At 42.9% G+C, this 17,187-nt stretch overlaps 1 pseudogene; it reads left to right on the top strand.

The window, feature by feature from the left end:
• The first annotated feature begins 843 nt into the window (after positions 1 to 843).
• Positions 844 to 15,949, top strand: LOC120065855 (annotated as a pseudogene).
• Positions 15,950 to 17,187: the final 1,238 nt, after the last annotated feature.

Raw genomic sequence — 17,187 nt, 5'->3', positions numbered from 1 at the left:
TCCAGCATCTTCACAAAGTACTTTGCTGTTGTTCTGGGATTGATTTGCACTTTTCGCACCGAAGTACGTTCATCTCTAGGAGACAGAACGCGTCTCCTTCCTGAGCGGTATGACGGCTGCGTGATCCCATGGTGTTTATACTTGCGTACTATTGATTCCATGATGTCAAGCAAAGAGGTACTGAGTTTGAAGGTAGGCCTTGAAATACATCCACAGGTACACCTCCAATTGACTCAAATTATGTCAATTAGCCTATCCGAAGCTTCTAAAGCCATGACATTATTTTTGGGAATTTTCAAAGATGTTTAAAGGCACAGTCAACTTAGTGTATGTAAACTTCTGATTTACAGTGAAATAATCTGTATGTAAACAATTGTTGGAAAAAATACTTGTCATGCACAAAGTAGATGTCCTAACCGACTTGCCAAAACTATAGTTTAACAAGAAATTTGTGTAGTAGTTGAAAAACGAGTTTTAATTACTCCAACCTAAGTGTATGTAAACTTCTGACTTCAACTGTAGTTGTTGGGGAATTGTTAGATACTACTGCACTGTCTGTACTATAAGCACAAGCATTTCGCTACACTCGCATTAACATCTGCTAACCATTTGTATGTGACCAATAAAATGTGATTTGATTTTACTAACCGTCGTTCCGATCTGCATCACAAATAAAAGTTTAGGATGCTGCTTGTCTCCCACAACTCTGTTACTATGCCTAACAGGCGCGTGTGAGCAGTTCCCGGGAAAACACATTGCTTGTCGGATCTGTCTCCAAGTTGTGGGAGTGAATCAACATCCCAAACGTTTATTTGTGACGCAGGTCGGCGCGGTGCTCAGTCAGATTTGGTCGTCAGTCAGAACTGGCATCGACACCGGAATCACCGATGACAACTTCCGTACAATTAGAAGATGGCTGCGTTGTTGAGAAAACGTGTATTTACCATTTAGCTACTCGCGGTTACCATTCTTTCATACAGTTTTTATATTATAATAATTGTATCTATGTCTTGGAAGTGAAGATTAGAATTCGCTGGGGAGACAATAACGTTACTTTTGAAAATACCGGAAAAAAAGTTGCCAGTTAGCTCCATTTGACGTTGGTTGACTGGCTAAAAAAAGCAACAGTTATCAGACGAAACTAGCTAAAGATTAGTACATAATAAACAATGTCAGCCCTAACAATTTTCGTCCGGAGTCTGCCAGTAGATGCATCTAACGACCGCTTGGAGGAGATATTCTCTGAGATTGGACCTGTGAAGCACTGTTTTGTTGTCAAGGAAAAAGGTGAAACAGCTACTAACTTAGTTAGCTAGCTAGCTAATTTTATGACATTTGTCATCTTTGTAAAATTGTGCTGATCTCAACGTCATTCAGACTGTGAGGATCTGTGTTTATTGCACTATAACCCAATACTACATCACGTGATTGAATATTAGCAACTGTTGGCCTGGGCGCCTGGGTGTCTGTGTGTGTGTGCTGGAAGTCACAGTTAGCCCCAGATAAGTGTGCTGGGAAGCTGTGGTTAGCCTTGAGCGAGAACAGTGTGCTTTCTATGCAGGTGCAAATGGCTCAAACAATGTTACAGAGCTGTCTGACCTCAGTCTCTGGGGTGTGGGAGCGTAATCTACACAGCAACAGCGCCGGACACCAAGGAGCGCCAAGAGGCTGGGACCAGCCTGAGCGCCGGCAATAGGCTGAGCAAGTTTAAACCACGCTCAGCCTCTACTGTGATAGGCCAACAGACGGGTTGGAACTACGTCTATCACAGTATAAGAACAGCTGTTTACTTACATCCTGCCAGTTCTCTGTTCTGCCCTGCGAGGTGATACAGAGAACCCGTATATACGAAAATTGCATTTACCATTTATCGCTTGAGTTTAATAAAAATACTTAAAGTATATTCGGTGACTCTGAATCACATTTTGTCCTGATACCAGATTTGAATTGACGCAAATCCCTTATAAGACCATGTCCTGCTTTGTAATAATATTAAAGAATATGTGTGAAAAAACAACTCTGACACATGGTCCCTACAGGAGAAGACAAATGTCGGGGGTTTGGATATGTCACCTACTCCATGGAGGAGGATGCACAGCGTGCGGTTAGAGAGGTGAAAGACTATGATGGACAGAAGATCAACGTGTCAGTGGCCAAGAAGAAGGGAACAACCGGTATAAAAAAAAAACTGTATGCTTAGCTGTTATTTAACTAGATGCCTACCTTACATTTTTTATGGTGAAATTAGAGGATCAAACATTTGTGGTCTTGTCTTCTACACAGCTACAGGACCAAAAGAACCAGTTTTACAAAAAGAACATACATCTCAAGGAGCTTTAAAGAAAAACCGAAGGAAAGCAAGACTGATCATCAGGAATCTCAGTTTCAAGGTTTGACACACACACACACACACAGACACAGACAGACACTAGTGATGCGCGGGCCAGCTTTTCACCTGCCCGCAATTGCTAACAACCCATCCACAACTGCCTGACACTGTGATACAGTTACAATCTGAGGTCTGCACCCAGGGGTGGATTTAGGCATAGGCGACATGGGCAGCTGCCCAGGATGGCATGAGGCGCCTGCACAAAAACAATATATATATATTCCAAATGGTGACATTTGCGCGATCGATTTTCTATCGCTCATTTGCACGTCATGTCAATGATATCATGTCACCATGTGGGACTGTAGGTCAATTAACTTTGTCGGAGTTGGTGCCCTGATTCTAGGTTGTGAGCTAGGCAGGCTACTGCCTGGGAAGGTCTCCCACTCAGAAATACAAGATGGGGAGTGGGCAGGGGTAGGTTGACCTCACGGTCTCCCCACTGGAAGCCCGAGGTAGGGAGAGTGGGGGAATCTATCAAATAGTGCACCTCTAACTTTGTACGGTACTAATGCATTTAGTAATGCAATTAGTTTCTATTTGTCTTTGTTTCTACTTTTTGATATTTGAGTCTTTTTGTGTATATTTTTATGTTTATATCGTTTTTTAAATGTTATGATTTAAAAAAAAAAGTGTTTTCCAAATGTCTGAATAAAATTACAATTAGTGCAGAATTGTGTTTTTTGGTGGGGGGGGTTGCCCAGGGAGCCATACAAGCTAGAACCACCCCTGCCTGCACCTAACTATAACCCGCAAATATAGAAAATGCGCTGCACAGTCAGAGATGGCCGAATTCGTTTTTGAGGGCATTTTTTAGATAAGCTTATGTTTTTGCTTATCGTTTCCAACATTTTAGGCTTAGTCAACTTGTCTATAATTAGATACATGCAGCTTCTCTTTTGTCATTACTTCGTCCCCTAGAACACTAAATAAACCCTTGCTCACCAGAATGTCATACATTTATATAATCTATAGTTTTTTTCTTTCCTCTTTCATCTCTGCTTCTCTCCCGCAGCACAGATGTTTATGGACCAGGGAGAAAATGCAATAAAAATAAGCTGTACAAGTTATTCTATGCTAAATTCCCAAATGGCATCAGTGACCGGTTTTAAGGAAGTTAGTAGCTGTTAAAACGACCCAACATGTTTTTGATAAGATTACAGTTTGACTCGGATGCATATTTGATGATGCTGATGAAGATGACGCCTTTTCCAGATGGTCCCTAACTGCTCATTTATTATCTCTAGATGCTGAAAGAAAGATCATATTTCCTCACTCCTGATCCAGAGTAAAAATGTTACATTTGGTGTATAATTTTACTGCAAGAAATGCTTAATTCTGAGGGAGTTAATATTATTTTAGACATTGTGAGAGGTTGAATTTGTATAGCGCTTCGAAATCATCATACAATCTTCCTCTTTTTACCACTTAATTGAATCTTTCCCAATCATTAGTATACTGTTCTGGCCCTCCGTTCTATTTATTTTCAACTCTCCATTTCGCAGCTTTTCTCTTATTGAATGAAACGCTGCCCTTGTTGCCTCAGTGGATCACCGTTAACTTTTTCTGCTCAAGTTCCCCAAAGCGTTTCGCATTTGGTGTGTATTTGGTGCACGCTACAGTTAGGCTTGAAGTTTAGGCTTAGGCTACGTACCAACAGCAGATAAAAAATTATGAAAGATTAACCTAAATGTAGCCCATAGATATGATTGCACAATAATTATACTAAGTGTACAAACCATTAGGAACACCTGCTCTTTCCATGACACAGATTTGACCAGGTGAAAGCTGTGGTCCCTTATTGATGTCACTTGTTAAATCCATTTCAATCACTGTAGATGAAAGGGAGGAGAAAGGTTCAAGAAGGATGTTTAAGCCTTGAGACAATTGAGACATGTATTGTATGTGTGCCATTCAGAGGGTGAATGGGCAAGACAAAATATTGAAGTGCTTTTAAACGGGGTATGGTAGTAGGTGCCAACCGCACTGGTTTGAGTGTGTCAAGAACTGCAACGCTGCTGGGTTTTCACACTCAACAGGTTCCCGTGTGTATCAAGAATGGTCCACCACCCAAAGGACATCCAGCCAACTTGACACAACTGTGGGAAGCATTGGAATCAACATGGGCCAGCATTCCTGTGGAACGCTTTCGACACCTTGTGGAGTCCATGTCCCAATTAATTGAGGCTGTTCTGAGGGCAAAAGGGGTGAAACTCAATATTAGGAAGTTGTTCCTATTGTCTTGTTCACTGTGTACATTTATGGATTTTTAATGCATTGTTTTCTCTTTATTCAACCCGCCCGCCTCCCACCCGCCCTTCAGCCACACAATATTTAATTGCCCTAAACCTGCCCACTCCGCTGATATAACCCCAGGGATTGTGGGTTACGAGTCAACCCTTGCATAACTAATATACACAGACAAACAATCTTTCCCTTTGGCCTCCCCTTTGTGCGAGGATGCTTTGTCTGCAGTTAGTTGTTAATGTTTGTCTTGTGTTCCCACAGTGCTCTGAGGATGATCTGAAGCTTTGCCAAGTTTGGGACAGTTCTGGAGGCTAACATCCCCCTTAAACCAGGTACAGACTTCAACTTGAGAGAATCACCACCCAACCACACTAAGCACTGTTGAGCCTTTGTGGATTTAGTTGTGCAAAGACAACTACAGACTAGAGTCAGTAACATGTTTTCTATCTGGTGTCTGACTATTCCTCACTCTGTTTACCTTCCCGTGTGTATTTCATCAGATGGAAAGATGCGGGGCTTTGCGTTTGTCCAGTTTAAGAACGTCTTGGAGGCAGGAAAGGCTTTGAACGCAATACACCTAAAGGAGATCAAAGGTGAGACACCTTAACCCGGTGTGTGTGTTAGGAATTGAAAACCTGGTCAAGGTGTGGAGAACTGCTAGATGAAAAGTATAAGGGGAACAACTTCTTAATTATAAGTTGAATTGACAGAGACAGACATATGTATATGTGAAGACAGATATGTTCCTCTCAGAGGTTTGCAGCAAATCTCTCAGGGCTGATCTAAATACTCAAGCCATATCTGTTTGTTGTTTCACGCTTCCGTGCCCGGTGCCAAAACATTTGATCAAGGTGGAGACCTTGGGGTTGAATAGACTATACACTTGAAACATCTTAATCATTTAAGGACACCTATGGTTATGGCTCAGGGGCCCAGATACCATTTACTGAGGCCTGCTTTACGGTGACCTCTGGCCTGGGAGAGGGTACCCAGAGGCCAAATTCCAATAGGGAATAATCATCAGAAAATAGCATTCTTAACAGTGTGTGTGAGACCTTTTTCTGCCCTGTGAATATCTCTGATAAAGATGGGGCACATCTCAATAGTCTACTGTGGCTTCATCAGCTGCAATCAAGTCGTTCTGTCCTTTACAGGAAGGCAGGTAGCTGTTGATTGGGCTGTGGCTAAAGACAAGTTTGTCGCTACTCAGCCAGGAGCTAAGAAAGAGGAAAAGGTCACAGCAGAGAAACCGGCACCTGAAAGTGACTCTGAAGAGGAGGAGGAAGAAGTAGAAGATAACAAGTATGAGCTTTTGCTGTCTTTTTAATCTATTTCTGCATGTCCTCAGTTTGAGATGGGCTGTAAAGATGTAGACCTTGACATGGATGTAATTAAGAAATAAGGCATGAGAACCTAAGGATTATCGTGTGAATAACTGCCGACTAAGGGCTGTTCGAAGACTCAACACAGCTCGGGGGGTCAGGGCAAACAGCCCAAAGGAGGGTGTTATTCACTATCATTCCTGTTTTAGAAAATGGTTACCAACATATATTTTTAAAGATGAATTACATGTTTTCATAAATGAAAATGAGCAAATTTGTTTCATTTCGTCCTTCCACCAGACGATTTAGTCCTGGCAAAAGCCAGTTGTTAGTTCTGAGATTCTGAAGTAGCTAGCCAAACAAGCTTTGTCTATTCCAAACATTCTAAGCAAAAAAGGTTGCCATGCAGGCTAGCTACTTCTTCTTTGCTAGCTAGCCAACTAAAGCTAACACACAATCAAATCAAGCAGCTGAAATGACAACAGACATTTGTTTTATGTTTCTTTCTATTTCCAGTTCTTTTGATATATCCATTAAAATGATCCTGATAAATGTATTCGTCTGGCTCAGAGATTGTCAGTCATGTTTATTCTCTCCTATGGAAGGGTGGAGATTGCCCCAAAAAACTGTAACGTTTTTGCACATGTCAGAAAAGCAAGCAGCAAGATTTAGACAAACCCCAACTGTTGCAAACCAAATGCTAGCCTAGTAGAATGAGTTAATAATGTGTCAACTTTTTTCCAGGGTAGATTAAGTTTATATATTGCCTGGCTGGGCTGTAGGACAGTGAATCTGCATTGATAATTCAAATTGAACTGTTAACAGGCAGTTTACCAATTAGGATCCAAACAACCCATTTTACGTCTTCTTTGGCCAGTCTTTGGTTCTGAGGATTGGAGTATTGTAGCCAGGATATTGTGGAAGTGTTGTGTTTAATATTTCTTCTTTCTACAGAGTCAGCTCTAAGTCAGCTCAGCATCCAGACATCCCGTCAAAGGAGGAGGGTGTTGAGGAGAATGACGATGCAGAGTCTCAGGAGGCAGATGACGATGACAAAAGTGATCTTGGGTCTGATGAAGACGACGAGGAAAATGAAAATGCAGAGTCTGAGGAGGCAGATGACGACAAAAGTGATCTTGGGTCTGATGAAGACGACGATGAAGATGATGACAGTGAGGATTCTGGTATGAAACGGTTGTCTTTTCTCTTGATAAAATATCAGTCAGTATGTTCCAGGTTGCCCTCTGTTTGAACCCCTCCAACGCTCTGGCTCTCGCTCTCTCTGGCTCTCGCTCTCTCTGGCTCTCTCTGTCTCTGGCTCTCTCTGTCTCTGGCTCTCTCTGTCTCTGTCTTTGGCTCTCTCTGGCTCGCTCTGGCTCTCTCTGGCTCTGGCTCTCTCTGGCTCTGGCTCTCTCTGGCTCTCTCTGGCTCTGCCTCTCTCTGGCTCTGGCTCTCTCTGGCTCTCGCTCTCTCTGGCTCTCGCTCTCTCTGGCTCTCGCTCTCTCTGGCTCTCGCTCTCTCTGTCTCTCTCTGTCTCTCTCTGGCTCTCTCTGGCTCTCTCTGTCTCTCTCTGTCTCTCTCTGTCTCTGTCTCTGGCTCTCTCTGTCTCTGGCTCTCTCTGTCTCTGTCTTTGGCTCTCTCTGGCTCGCTCTGGCTCTCTCTGGCTCTGGCTCTCTCTGGCTCTGGCTCTCTCTGGCTCTCTCTGTCTCTGTCTTTGGCTCTCTCTGGCTCTCTCTGGCTCTGCCTCTCTCTGGCTCTGGCTCTCTCTGGCTCTGGCTCTCTCTGGCTCTGGCTCTCTCTGGCTCTTGCTGGCTCTGGCTCTCTCTGTCTCTGGCTCTCTCTGTCTCTCTCTGTCTCTGGCTCTCTCTGGCTCTCTCTGTCTCTGGCTCTCTCTGGCTCTGGCTCTCTCTGTCTCTGTCTTTGGCTCTCTCTGGCTCTGGCTCTCTCTGGCTCTGGCTCTCTCTGGCTCTGGCTCTCTCTGGCTCTCGCTGGCTCTGGCTCTCTCTGGCTCTGGCTCTCTCTGGCTCTCGCTGGCTCTCACTGACTCTCGCTGGCTCTCACTGACTCTCGCTGGCTCTCGCTGACTCTCGCTGGCACTCGCGCTCTCTCGCGCTCTCTCGCTCTCTCTCGCGCTCTCTCGCTCTCTCTCTCTGGCTCTCTCTGGCTCTGGCTCTCTCTGACTCAGGCCCTCTGGCTCTGGCTCTCTCTGGCTCTGGCTCTCTCTGGCTCTGGCTCTCTCTCTGGCTCTGGCTCTGGCTCTCTCTGGCTCTCTCTGGCTCTCGCTCTCTCTGGCTCTGGCTCTCGCTCTGGCTCTGGCGCTGGCTCTCTCTGGCGCTGGCTCTCTCTGGCGCTGGCTCTCTCTGGCGCTGTATCTCTCTGTCAATCATGCAGCCAAGAGAAAGCCCCTCCCATCAGACGTCAATGAGGGAAAAACCATCTTTATCAGGAACCTGTCGTTTGATACGGAGGAGGAGGGCTTGGAGGAGGTGTTACTGCCGTATGGAGAACTGAAGTACATCAAGATCTGCCTACACTCTGACACTGAACACTCTAAAGGTATAGTCCTGGCTCCAACACAACCTCACTCTATCTCTAGCTCTGTCCCCTGCCCAAACTTAAACAATGACATGAAGTGATGCCAGTCAGATAGTAGATGTCTACATGTTAACATTGAATCATGACTGTGTTGGTTGGTAATGGTTGTTGACTGTGCTCTGTTGTCTGGTCAGGTATTGCCTTTGCTCAGTTCAAGTCTAAAGAAGCAGCAGAGAAATGCATTGCTGCCGCGGAGGACGAATCAGAGGTGAGACAGAATAGGATAAATTACTCATGTATTCTTCAGGTACATCGCTTCTGATGAGCTCTGAGTTGCTGTAATGTATGTTTGGGGGTAACATGTTTGTCTGTCTTAGAGCGGGGGTATCCGTGTGAATGGTAGGAAGCTGAACATCGTAGTGGCGGTAAGCAGAGAGGATTCCGTCAAACTGAAGGACAAGAAGGTTAAAACACATACAGGGACCAGGAACCTCTACCTGGCTAGAGAGGGATGTAAGTTACACCTCCTTTCTCCTCCCTTTTCCTCTCCTCAACCCTCCATCGCATACCTCTTTCTCTCAGTGATACGGGCAGGAACTAAGGCAGCTGAGGGTGTTCCAGCATAATATAATCAATAAATTTGCTCTTAACCATCTTACATATAAAACCTTATTTGTTCATGAAGCATTGTGAATAACTCACCACAGGTTAATGACAAGGGTGTGCTTGAAAGGATGCACACAACTCTGCAATAATTCCAACCACAGTCTGTGCATGTATTTAGTTTTCATGCTAGTGAGGGCCGAGAATCCAATTTCACATAGGTACGTGGTTGCAAAAGGGCATCAGTGTCTAAACAGCGAGATTTGCCAAGGCAGGATACTCTGAGCGCAGCCCAATCCAGAAATCTGGCAGTGGCTTCTGATTACATTTTCACAGAACCGCTTGTTGCAATTTCGATGAGGCTCTCTTCAGGGATGCAAACTAGTCACCTTTCGGCAAAATTCGCTGTTTTGAATCCAAAATAGGTGACCTACGTGATTCGTGTAGATCTGATGAGAAAGGTTTTGGAGGGAGGGGGGGCTTTGGATCAGACTACTGACTGTAAGCGAACAAGTGATGCGCGTTTGGAGCAATACTGGCTGTATCCAAGGCTCAGCCAATCGTAACAGCAGAATGCAGGATGTGACTAAAGAGAGAAGAGACAACCAAATTGCCAATTACAGCACCAGCGCATGCTCTGGAAAGACAGCAGAGAGTAGAAAGGCAGTTTTCCATTTACATCAGCTCGTCTCCTGAACGACAACGAAGAGGTAGGTGAGAAGCCTGACCACGGAGACAGGGGTGAGAAGGTGATGAAGCATACTTCATGAGCTGTAACCGAAAAACAACTGGCATTTGGAAGGTTTGAGGTGAGGGAGAAAGTGTGGTGGAACAAGTATTGTTAGCATTTTAAGTAATGTTATCTTGCTAGCAGGATCAAATTCTCCATTAGCTAAGTTAACCAGAGAAACCTATAGAGGTGAAAGGAACACCACACACTTTCCCTCTTTCTCACTTTTTCAGTACAGTGGATAAAAATAGGTATGCCATGTGTACTCTGCCTGAAAGAGATCAATTATGCCAACAAAAGGGTCTCATACTCTGCTGCTGGCACATTGTACATTTTCTGCCTGTGGACATCTGTTCTACAATGTAGTAACCTCCAGTGTAGCCCAAAGATATTGTTTTGTTGAACTTGACAGTACCACGTGTGTGAGTGAGGGGGGATTATTACATTTTTTTACTTGGTGAACGTTATTTTTGCACACATGTAGCCTTGTGCACTTGATCGATGTCTACTATAGTGGCCTCTATAATAGAGCAAAAATAGAATGGCTGTTTGTTTCATTCTATTCCTACTTTAGAAGTTTTTTCCCCCAAGTGCAATATTTAGATGTGTGTGTGGTCACACGCGTTCTATTATAAAGGCTGTCATGGTAACAAGCATTCTATTATAAAGGCTGTCATGGCTAACTGCAATATTAGTGTATTGTTTTTTTCTCAAGACTTGAGTGTCATTTGCAGTAAAGTCTAGGCAACATTTTTTTTTTTAGCTGTGAGTTGGGTTCACATTAACCAATTTTTATTTTACACCCACAGACTGAGCACGTAGATCATATTCTTTGTTGTTTAATTAGTTAAAACTTGCATTTTCCCCTAGCAGGGATTTTTAGCATGTTTCAGTGCAACAAAAAAGTGTCACCTTTTCGGCCCTCACCAGTTTGCATCCCTGTCTCTTGTTCAGATATCGGTAGGTGGACTGGAGGCAGGGCACGAAAGGGATAACGAATCCAGTTGTTTGTGTGATCTGTTTCAGGAAAGTACCTGCGTAATTTCGCACCCAACTCACTCAGGTGCTTCGCTATATCACATTTGACATTGTCCATAAGCTTGAGTTCATTTGCACATAAAAAATAATACGATGATGGAAAGACCTGTGCTGTCCTTGTTAATGCAGACAGGGAAGTGCTCCAACTTCTTAATTATAGTCTCAATTTTGTCCCGCACATTGAATATAGTTGCGGAGAGTCCCTGTAATCCTAGATTCAGATCATTCAGGCGAGAAAAAACCTCACCCAGATAGGCCAGTCGTGTGAAACTCGTCAAAGTGCAAGTGGTCAGACAAGTGAAAATTATGGTTAGTTAAGAGAACTTTAAGCTCGTCTCTCAATTAATTTTTTTTTTTGTCAATACTTTGCCCCTTGATAACCAGCGTACTTCTGTATGTTATAAAAGCGTTACATGGTCGCTGCCCATATCATTGCATAGTGCAGAAAATACACGAGAGTTCAGGGGCCTTGCTTTAACAAAGTTACCATTTTACCTGTAGTGTCCAAAACGTCTTTCAAGCTGTCAGGCATTCCCTTGGCAGCAAGAGCCTCTCGGTGGATGCTGCAGTGTACCCAAGTGTCGTCGGGAGCAACTGCTTGCACGCGTGTTACCACTCTACTATGTTTCCCTGTCATGGCTTTTGCACCATCAGTACAGATACCAACATGAGCAGCAGCAACGTTTGGCTTCATACGGACCATTAGTGGAATTCCCACGAGAGGGTAACAGTTAATGTGATTGGATGTTAATTATTTGACTAGGCTACCTGTATTTGACATTGTGTTGTTATTTCGCTGAACACTAGATGGTTTAATTTTATTTTTGGCAGTGAAACGAGGCTACTCAGGCGCGAGAAAAAAACTCACCCAAATGTATAGCCCCGTTGGAAAATATATATTGACTGTTTGAAAATGTGAAGGAAAAAAACATGTAAAGAAAAAATATTTTTACACCAATTTTTTTAAAAATGAATCACATTTTTATTTGGCATACCCCAATGGCATTGCAACCCAGTTTTGGAATACCTGCTCTGGGTGAACTATTAGTGACCACCAGGTAGCACTACAGTGCCTTCAGAAAGTATTCACACCCCCTTAACTTTTTGTTCTAATGGTTTCTTCTTCCTCCTCTTCTTCAAAGTCACTTTCAGGTGCCACATTTTTTTGTTTTACAGCCTGAGTTCAAAATGTATTAAATTGACCCACCCATAATGTCAGTGTAATTATGTTTTTAGAAATGTTTACAAATTAATAAAACATGTAAAAGCTGAAAAGTCTTGTCAATAAATATTCAACCCCTTTGTTATGGCAAGACTAAATAAGTTCAGGAGTAAACATGTGCTTAACAAGTCACATAATAAGTTGCATGGCCTCACTGTGTGCAATAAGTTTTTAACATAATTTTTGAATGACTACCTCATCTCTGTATCCCACATATAAAATGATCTGTAAGGTCCCTCAGAAGAGCAGTGAATTTCAAACAGATTGAACCAGAAAGATCAGGGAGGTTTTCCAATGCCTCACAAAGAAGGGCACCTATTGGTAGATGGGTAAAAAAAATGATAAAGCAGACATTGAATATCCCTTTGAGCATGGTGAAGTTATTACACTTTGGATGTTGTATCAATACACCCAGTCACTAAGATACATGCGTCCTTCCTACCTCAGTTGCTGGAGAAGAAGGAACCCGCTCAGGGATTTCACCATGAGGCCAATGGTGACTTAAAACAGAGTTTAATGGCTGTGATAGGAGAAAACTGAGGATGTATCAACAAAAAGAATGAACACTGTACAGAACAAAAATATTCCAAAACATGCAGCCTGTTTACAACAAGGTACTAAAGTAATACTGCATAGCAATACACTTTTTTGTCCTGAATACAAAGTGTTATGTTTGGGGGCAAATCCAAAACAACACATTACTGAGTACCATTTTCCATATTTTCAAGCATAGTGGTGGCTGAATCATGTTATGGGTATGATTTGTAATCGTTAAGGACTGTGGAGTTTTTCAGGATAAAGAGAAACGGAATGGAGCTAAGCACAGGAAAAATCCTAGAGGAAAACTTGGTTCAGTCTGCTTTCCACTAAACACTGGCAGATTAATTCACCTTTCAACAGGACAAAAACCTAAAACACAAGGCCAAATCTACACTGGCCTTGTTTACCAAAAAGACAGTGAATGTTCCTGAGTGGCCGAGTTACAGTTTTGACTTAAATCTGCTTAAAAATCTATGGATGTCTAGCAATGCTCAACAACCAATTTGACAGAATTTTTAAAAGAATAATGGGCAAATATTGCACAATCCATGTGTGGAAAGCTCTTCAAGATTTACCCAGAAAGACTCACAACTGTAATCACTGCCAAAGGTGATTCTAACATGTACTGACTCAGTTTTTTTATTTTTATACAAATGTTACAATTTTTCTTTCTCTTTGACATTTCAGTATTTTGTGTAGATTGTTGATGAAAAAAATGACATTAAATCCATTTTAATCACACTTTGTAACAACAAAATGTGGGAAAAGTAAAGGGGTGTGAATACTTTCTGAAGGCACTGTATTGTCCTATAAAGCTGCCCTGTCCATGTTGAATGGCCTTTAATTTCTCTTTACAACCTCTTTCCGCAATTGTCTCTTTGTTTACCATTTGCTTCTCTCCCCCTTTCTTTTCCTCTCCATCTCTATCTGTATGCCCCCTCTCTCTCTCGCTATCTCTCTTTCCAGTGCAGGGTGATGTATGATAAGAAGCCAGAGCGGGGTCAGGTGTTAGGCCGGTCGCTAGGTTACGGCTTTGTTCAGTTCCAAGATCATGAACATGCTCTGAAGACACTACGACACCTCAACAATAACCCTGACATCTACGGAAACACCAAGGTGTGTTTGTGTGGCACTGTGTCTTTGTTGATCTATTTGTGTGTGTATGCATGTCCTCAACCTTGTACTCGACAGAGTGCAGCTGTGTTTGAGAGGGTGAATGGCAGGTTATGTTTCAGGATGTTGTCTTTGGCTCTCAGTAGCTGATAACAATATTGCGTCTGGACTCAAACATCCTAGTCATCAATATTTATTGTTCCTGAGGAATGTAAAGAGAATGTTGAATTGCACGTACACACATTTGGTTTGGCAACCTACAGCATCTGATCAATATTGACGGTCTTGCTAAATGATGAGAATGTGTTATTGAGAAGACTCTTCACTTTTTTTTTTTTCTTGAGTGATTTACTTTGTCTGTCTACAGAGACCCATTGTTGAGTTCTCTCTTGAAGATGGGAGGAAGCTGAAGATGAAAGAAATGCGACAACAACAAGTTAAGGTGTGTCTTCTCTGATGTTTATGTTGGTGTGTGCTGATGGTTAAGATCAAGAGTAACACATTTTCCTGTCTCCATGGTTTCCAGGAGCATTTTAAGGGGCGTGGCACTATGGGAAGAGGGAAAATGCAGCCGCAGTCAGGAGGCCGGCTTGGACCTCAGAAGGGTGTGTCTAAACCCCAGAGTAACATGGTAACAAAGGAGGGGTCAGCGAAGACCCAGACACAGTCGGCACCATCCGGTCAGGGCAGGAAGGATGGAGGTATGACGCTCTACATTCCTGCCCTAACCCTGAATATAACACCAACACAGCTGGAACTGCAAATGTTTGTCATTTTTAACATTTCCCTCGTTTTCTGTGTTCTTTTTGCTTTTTGGTTGTCGCTGATATTTCCTTCCATTTCTTTCTCTCTCGTCTAGTACCTCCCCCCCAGCCACAGGCCAAGGCTCAGACCCAGCAACAGGCCCAGAAGCAGGGCCGGCAGTACTCAGGCTTCCAGACCACCTCAGTTCTAGAACACGTAGAACTGGCGGATGGAAAGAAACGAAGGAAGGTTCTATCCCTGCCCTCCCACCGTGGCCCAAAGATAAGGTAATACACACACACACACACACACACACACACACACACACACACACACACACACACACACACACACTCACACTCACACTCACACTCACACTCACACACACACACAGTACCTATCACATTGTAACCCATACTACATGGTATAATTTTGGTCTTGCAGGGCGCGTGATAAGGGAAAGCCTGCTCAGCCTAAGATGCCCAGGATCGGTTCCAGCAGGAGAGAGCGACAGGGAGGAACGTCACTGGAGAAACTTACACAGGTATGCACACAAACATTACCCATGTCTGCATGTCGTGGCCCCAAGATCATGTAGTACATTCGACTGTCTTCATTGGTTTTCCAGAGTACTAAAGGGGCCAAGAGGCGGTTCAGGAGCCGAGAGGATGACCGCTTTGACAATCTGGTTGAAGAATACAAGAGGAAACTGATGGGCGGCAACAAGACTGCAACCATCAAGAAGAACAAGTGGTTCAACAGTTAAGTGTGTGAGATGCCATTTTTTGGCATAACCAAAGAAACCTTTCCTTATGTTGGTTTCGACATCATTTACATTTTGAAACAAAGATTTATGATGGTTGAAATGTTGGTGTAACATTCACCCATGAACTGTGTAGAATAGAGTCCAGCATATTACTGTCCATGTATGTCTGTGTCCTCATGTTATACACAACTTGTGGTGTGCCATCACAGTGGTAAAAGGTGGGGTGTCCGAGTAGTCACTTCCTGAATTAACTCTGACAGAGGTGTGAAGCAGTGTTAAAAAACAAAACAATGTGTGGGTTTGTTTAGTACGACAAACATGTTCAGAACAGATGCTGATGTTTTACTCTACTTTGCTTTATGTTCATGTTAACTATTGGTGAATAATAATGTAAAGAATATCAGAGATTTGAGAAATGTAAATGACTGACATTTTTATTAAAGAACTTGCAAAGACGGAGACAGTTTTAGTTTCTCTATATTTCATATGTTAAGTGATCATCTGTGATATAAGAAAATGTTAATGTATCGATACATTTTGGAAACACCCACACAATGTTCATGTGTAATGTTTGATATACATGTACATCTTCACCCCATGTACCTCTCCCACCCACCCATTTCTGGACATGTTGATGTACTCTGTGTAAAGGTATTGGTGTGTTCAATAAATGGTCATCTTTGATCAGGGTAATGTTCTACCTCAGACCAGTTTCTAGAGTTTGGGAAATGTTGGATAGTAGAAACACTGTCACACCCACACTGTTGATGGCATATTTGGTAATGTTTGCTGACCCTGTTCTTCTCACCCACGTACTGGCCTAGTCAAGGGGAAATTCCGACCCACGTTAAGTGCCTGTAAATGGAAGGTAATTCACTTTTTTATGTACTTTTCTCTGTATTCTTTAACTTAAAGGAAAACAACACCTAAAAAATATATTTAGCTATTTTTTTCATTAGGCCATTGTTGACATAGACCCAAAATATTTTGCTTATCAGCAATCAAGTTTAAGATGCACTATATATACAAAAGTATGTTGACATCCCTTAAACATTTGTGGATTTGACTATTTCAGCCACATCTTTGCTGACAGGTGTATAAAATCAAGAACACCGCCATGCAATCTCCATAGACAAACACTGGCATTAGAATGGCCTTACTGAATAGCTCAGTGACTTCCAATGTGGCACAGTCATAGGATGCCACCTTTACAACAAGTCAGTTCGTAAAATGTCATGGTTCGGTCTAGGTCCATTAGTTCCATTGAATGGAAATCTTATTAACGTTACGGCATACATTGATGTTCTAGACAAATTCTGTGCTTCCAACTTTGTGGCAACAGTTTGGGGAAGGCCCTTTCCTGTTTCAGCATGACAATGCCCCTGTGCACAAAGCGAGGTCCATGCAGAAATTGTTTGTAGAGATCGGTGTGGAAGGACTTAACTGGCCTGCACAGAGCCCTGACCTCAACCCATTGAACACCTCGGGAATGAATTGGAACACCGACTGCGAGCCAAGCGTACTTCGCCCAACGTACTTCGCCCAACATCAGTGCCCAACTTGAATGGAAGCAAGTCCTCACAGCAATGTTCCAACATCTAGTGGAAAGCCTTCCCAGAAGAGTGGGGGCTGTTATAGCAGCAAAAGGGGGTGAGCAACTCCAAATTAATTCCCGTGATTGTGGAATTTGATGTTAGACGAGCAGGTGTCCACATACTTTTGGTCATGTAGTGTATGTCACTTTCAAAATACAAAATCATCCCGTGTGAAGCAAAACGCAGGATCATTTGATGCATCATACAGGGATGATTCCTGTATTTTGAAAGTTACGTATCTTGAATACATGACAGATCCATTTGGCCATTCGAACAACAGTGCGCTAAAATTCTGTGTTCAGCTTAGCAGCTAGCTAGCCAAGCAGAGAGGTAGCTAGTTATT

Source organism: Salvelinus namaycush, chromosome 21 (genome assembly GCF_016432855.1).
Source record: "Salvelinus namaycush isolate Seneca chromosome 21, SaNama_1.0, whole genome shotgun sequence".
NCBI lineage: Eukaryota > Metazoa > Chordata > Actinopteri > Salmoniformes > Salmonidae > Salvelinus > Salvelinus namaycush.
Note: the sequence above shows the minus strand (reverse complement) of the source record. Positions and strands in the feature narration are given on the sequence as shown.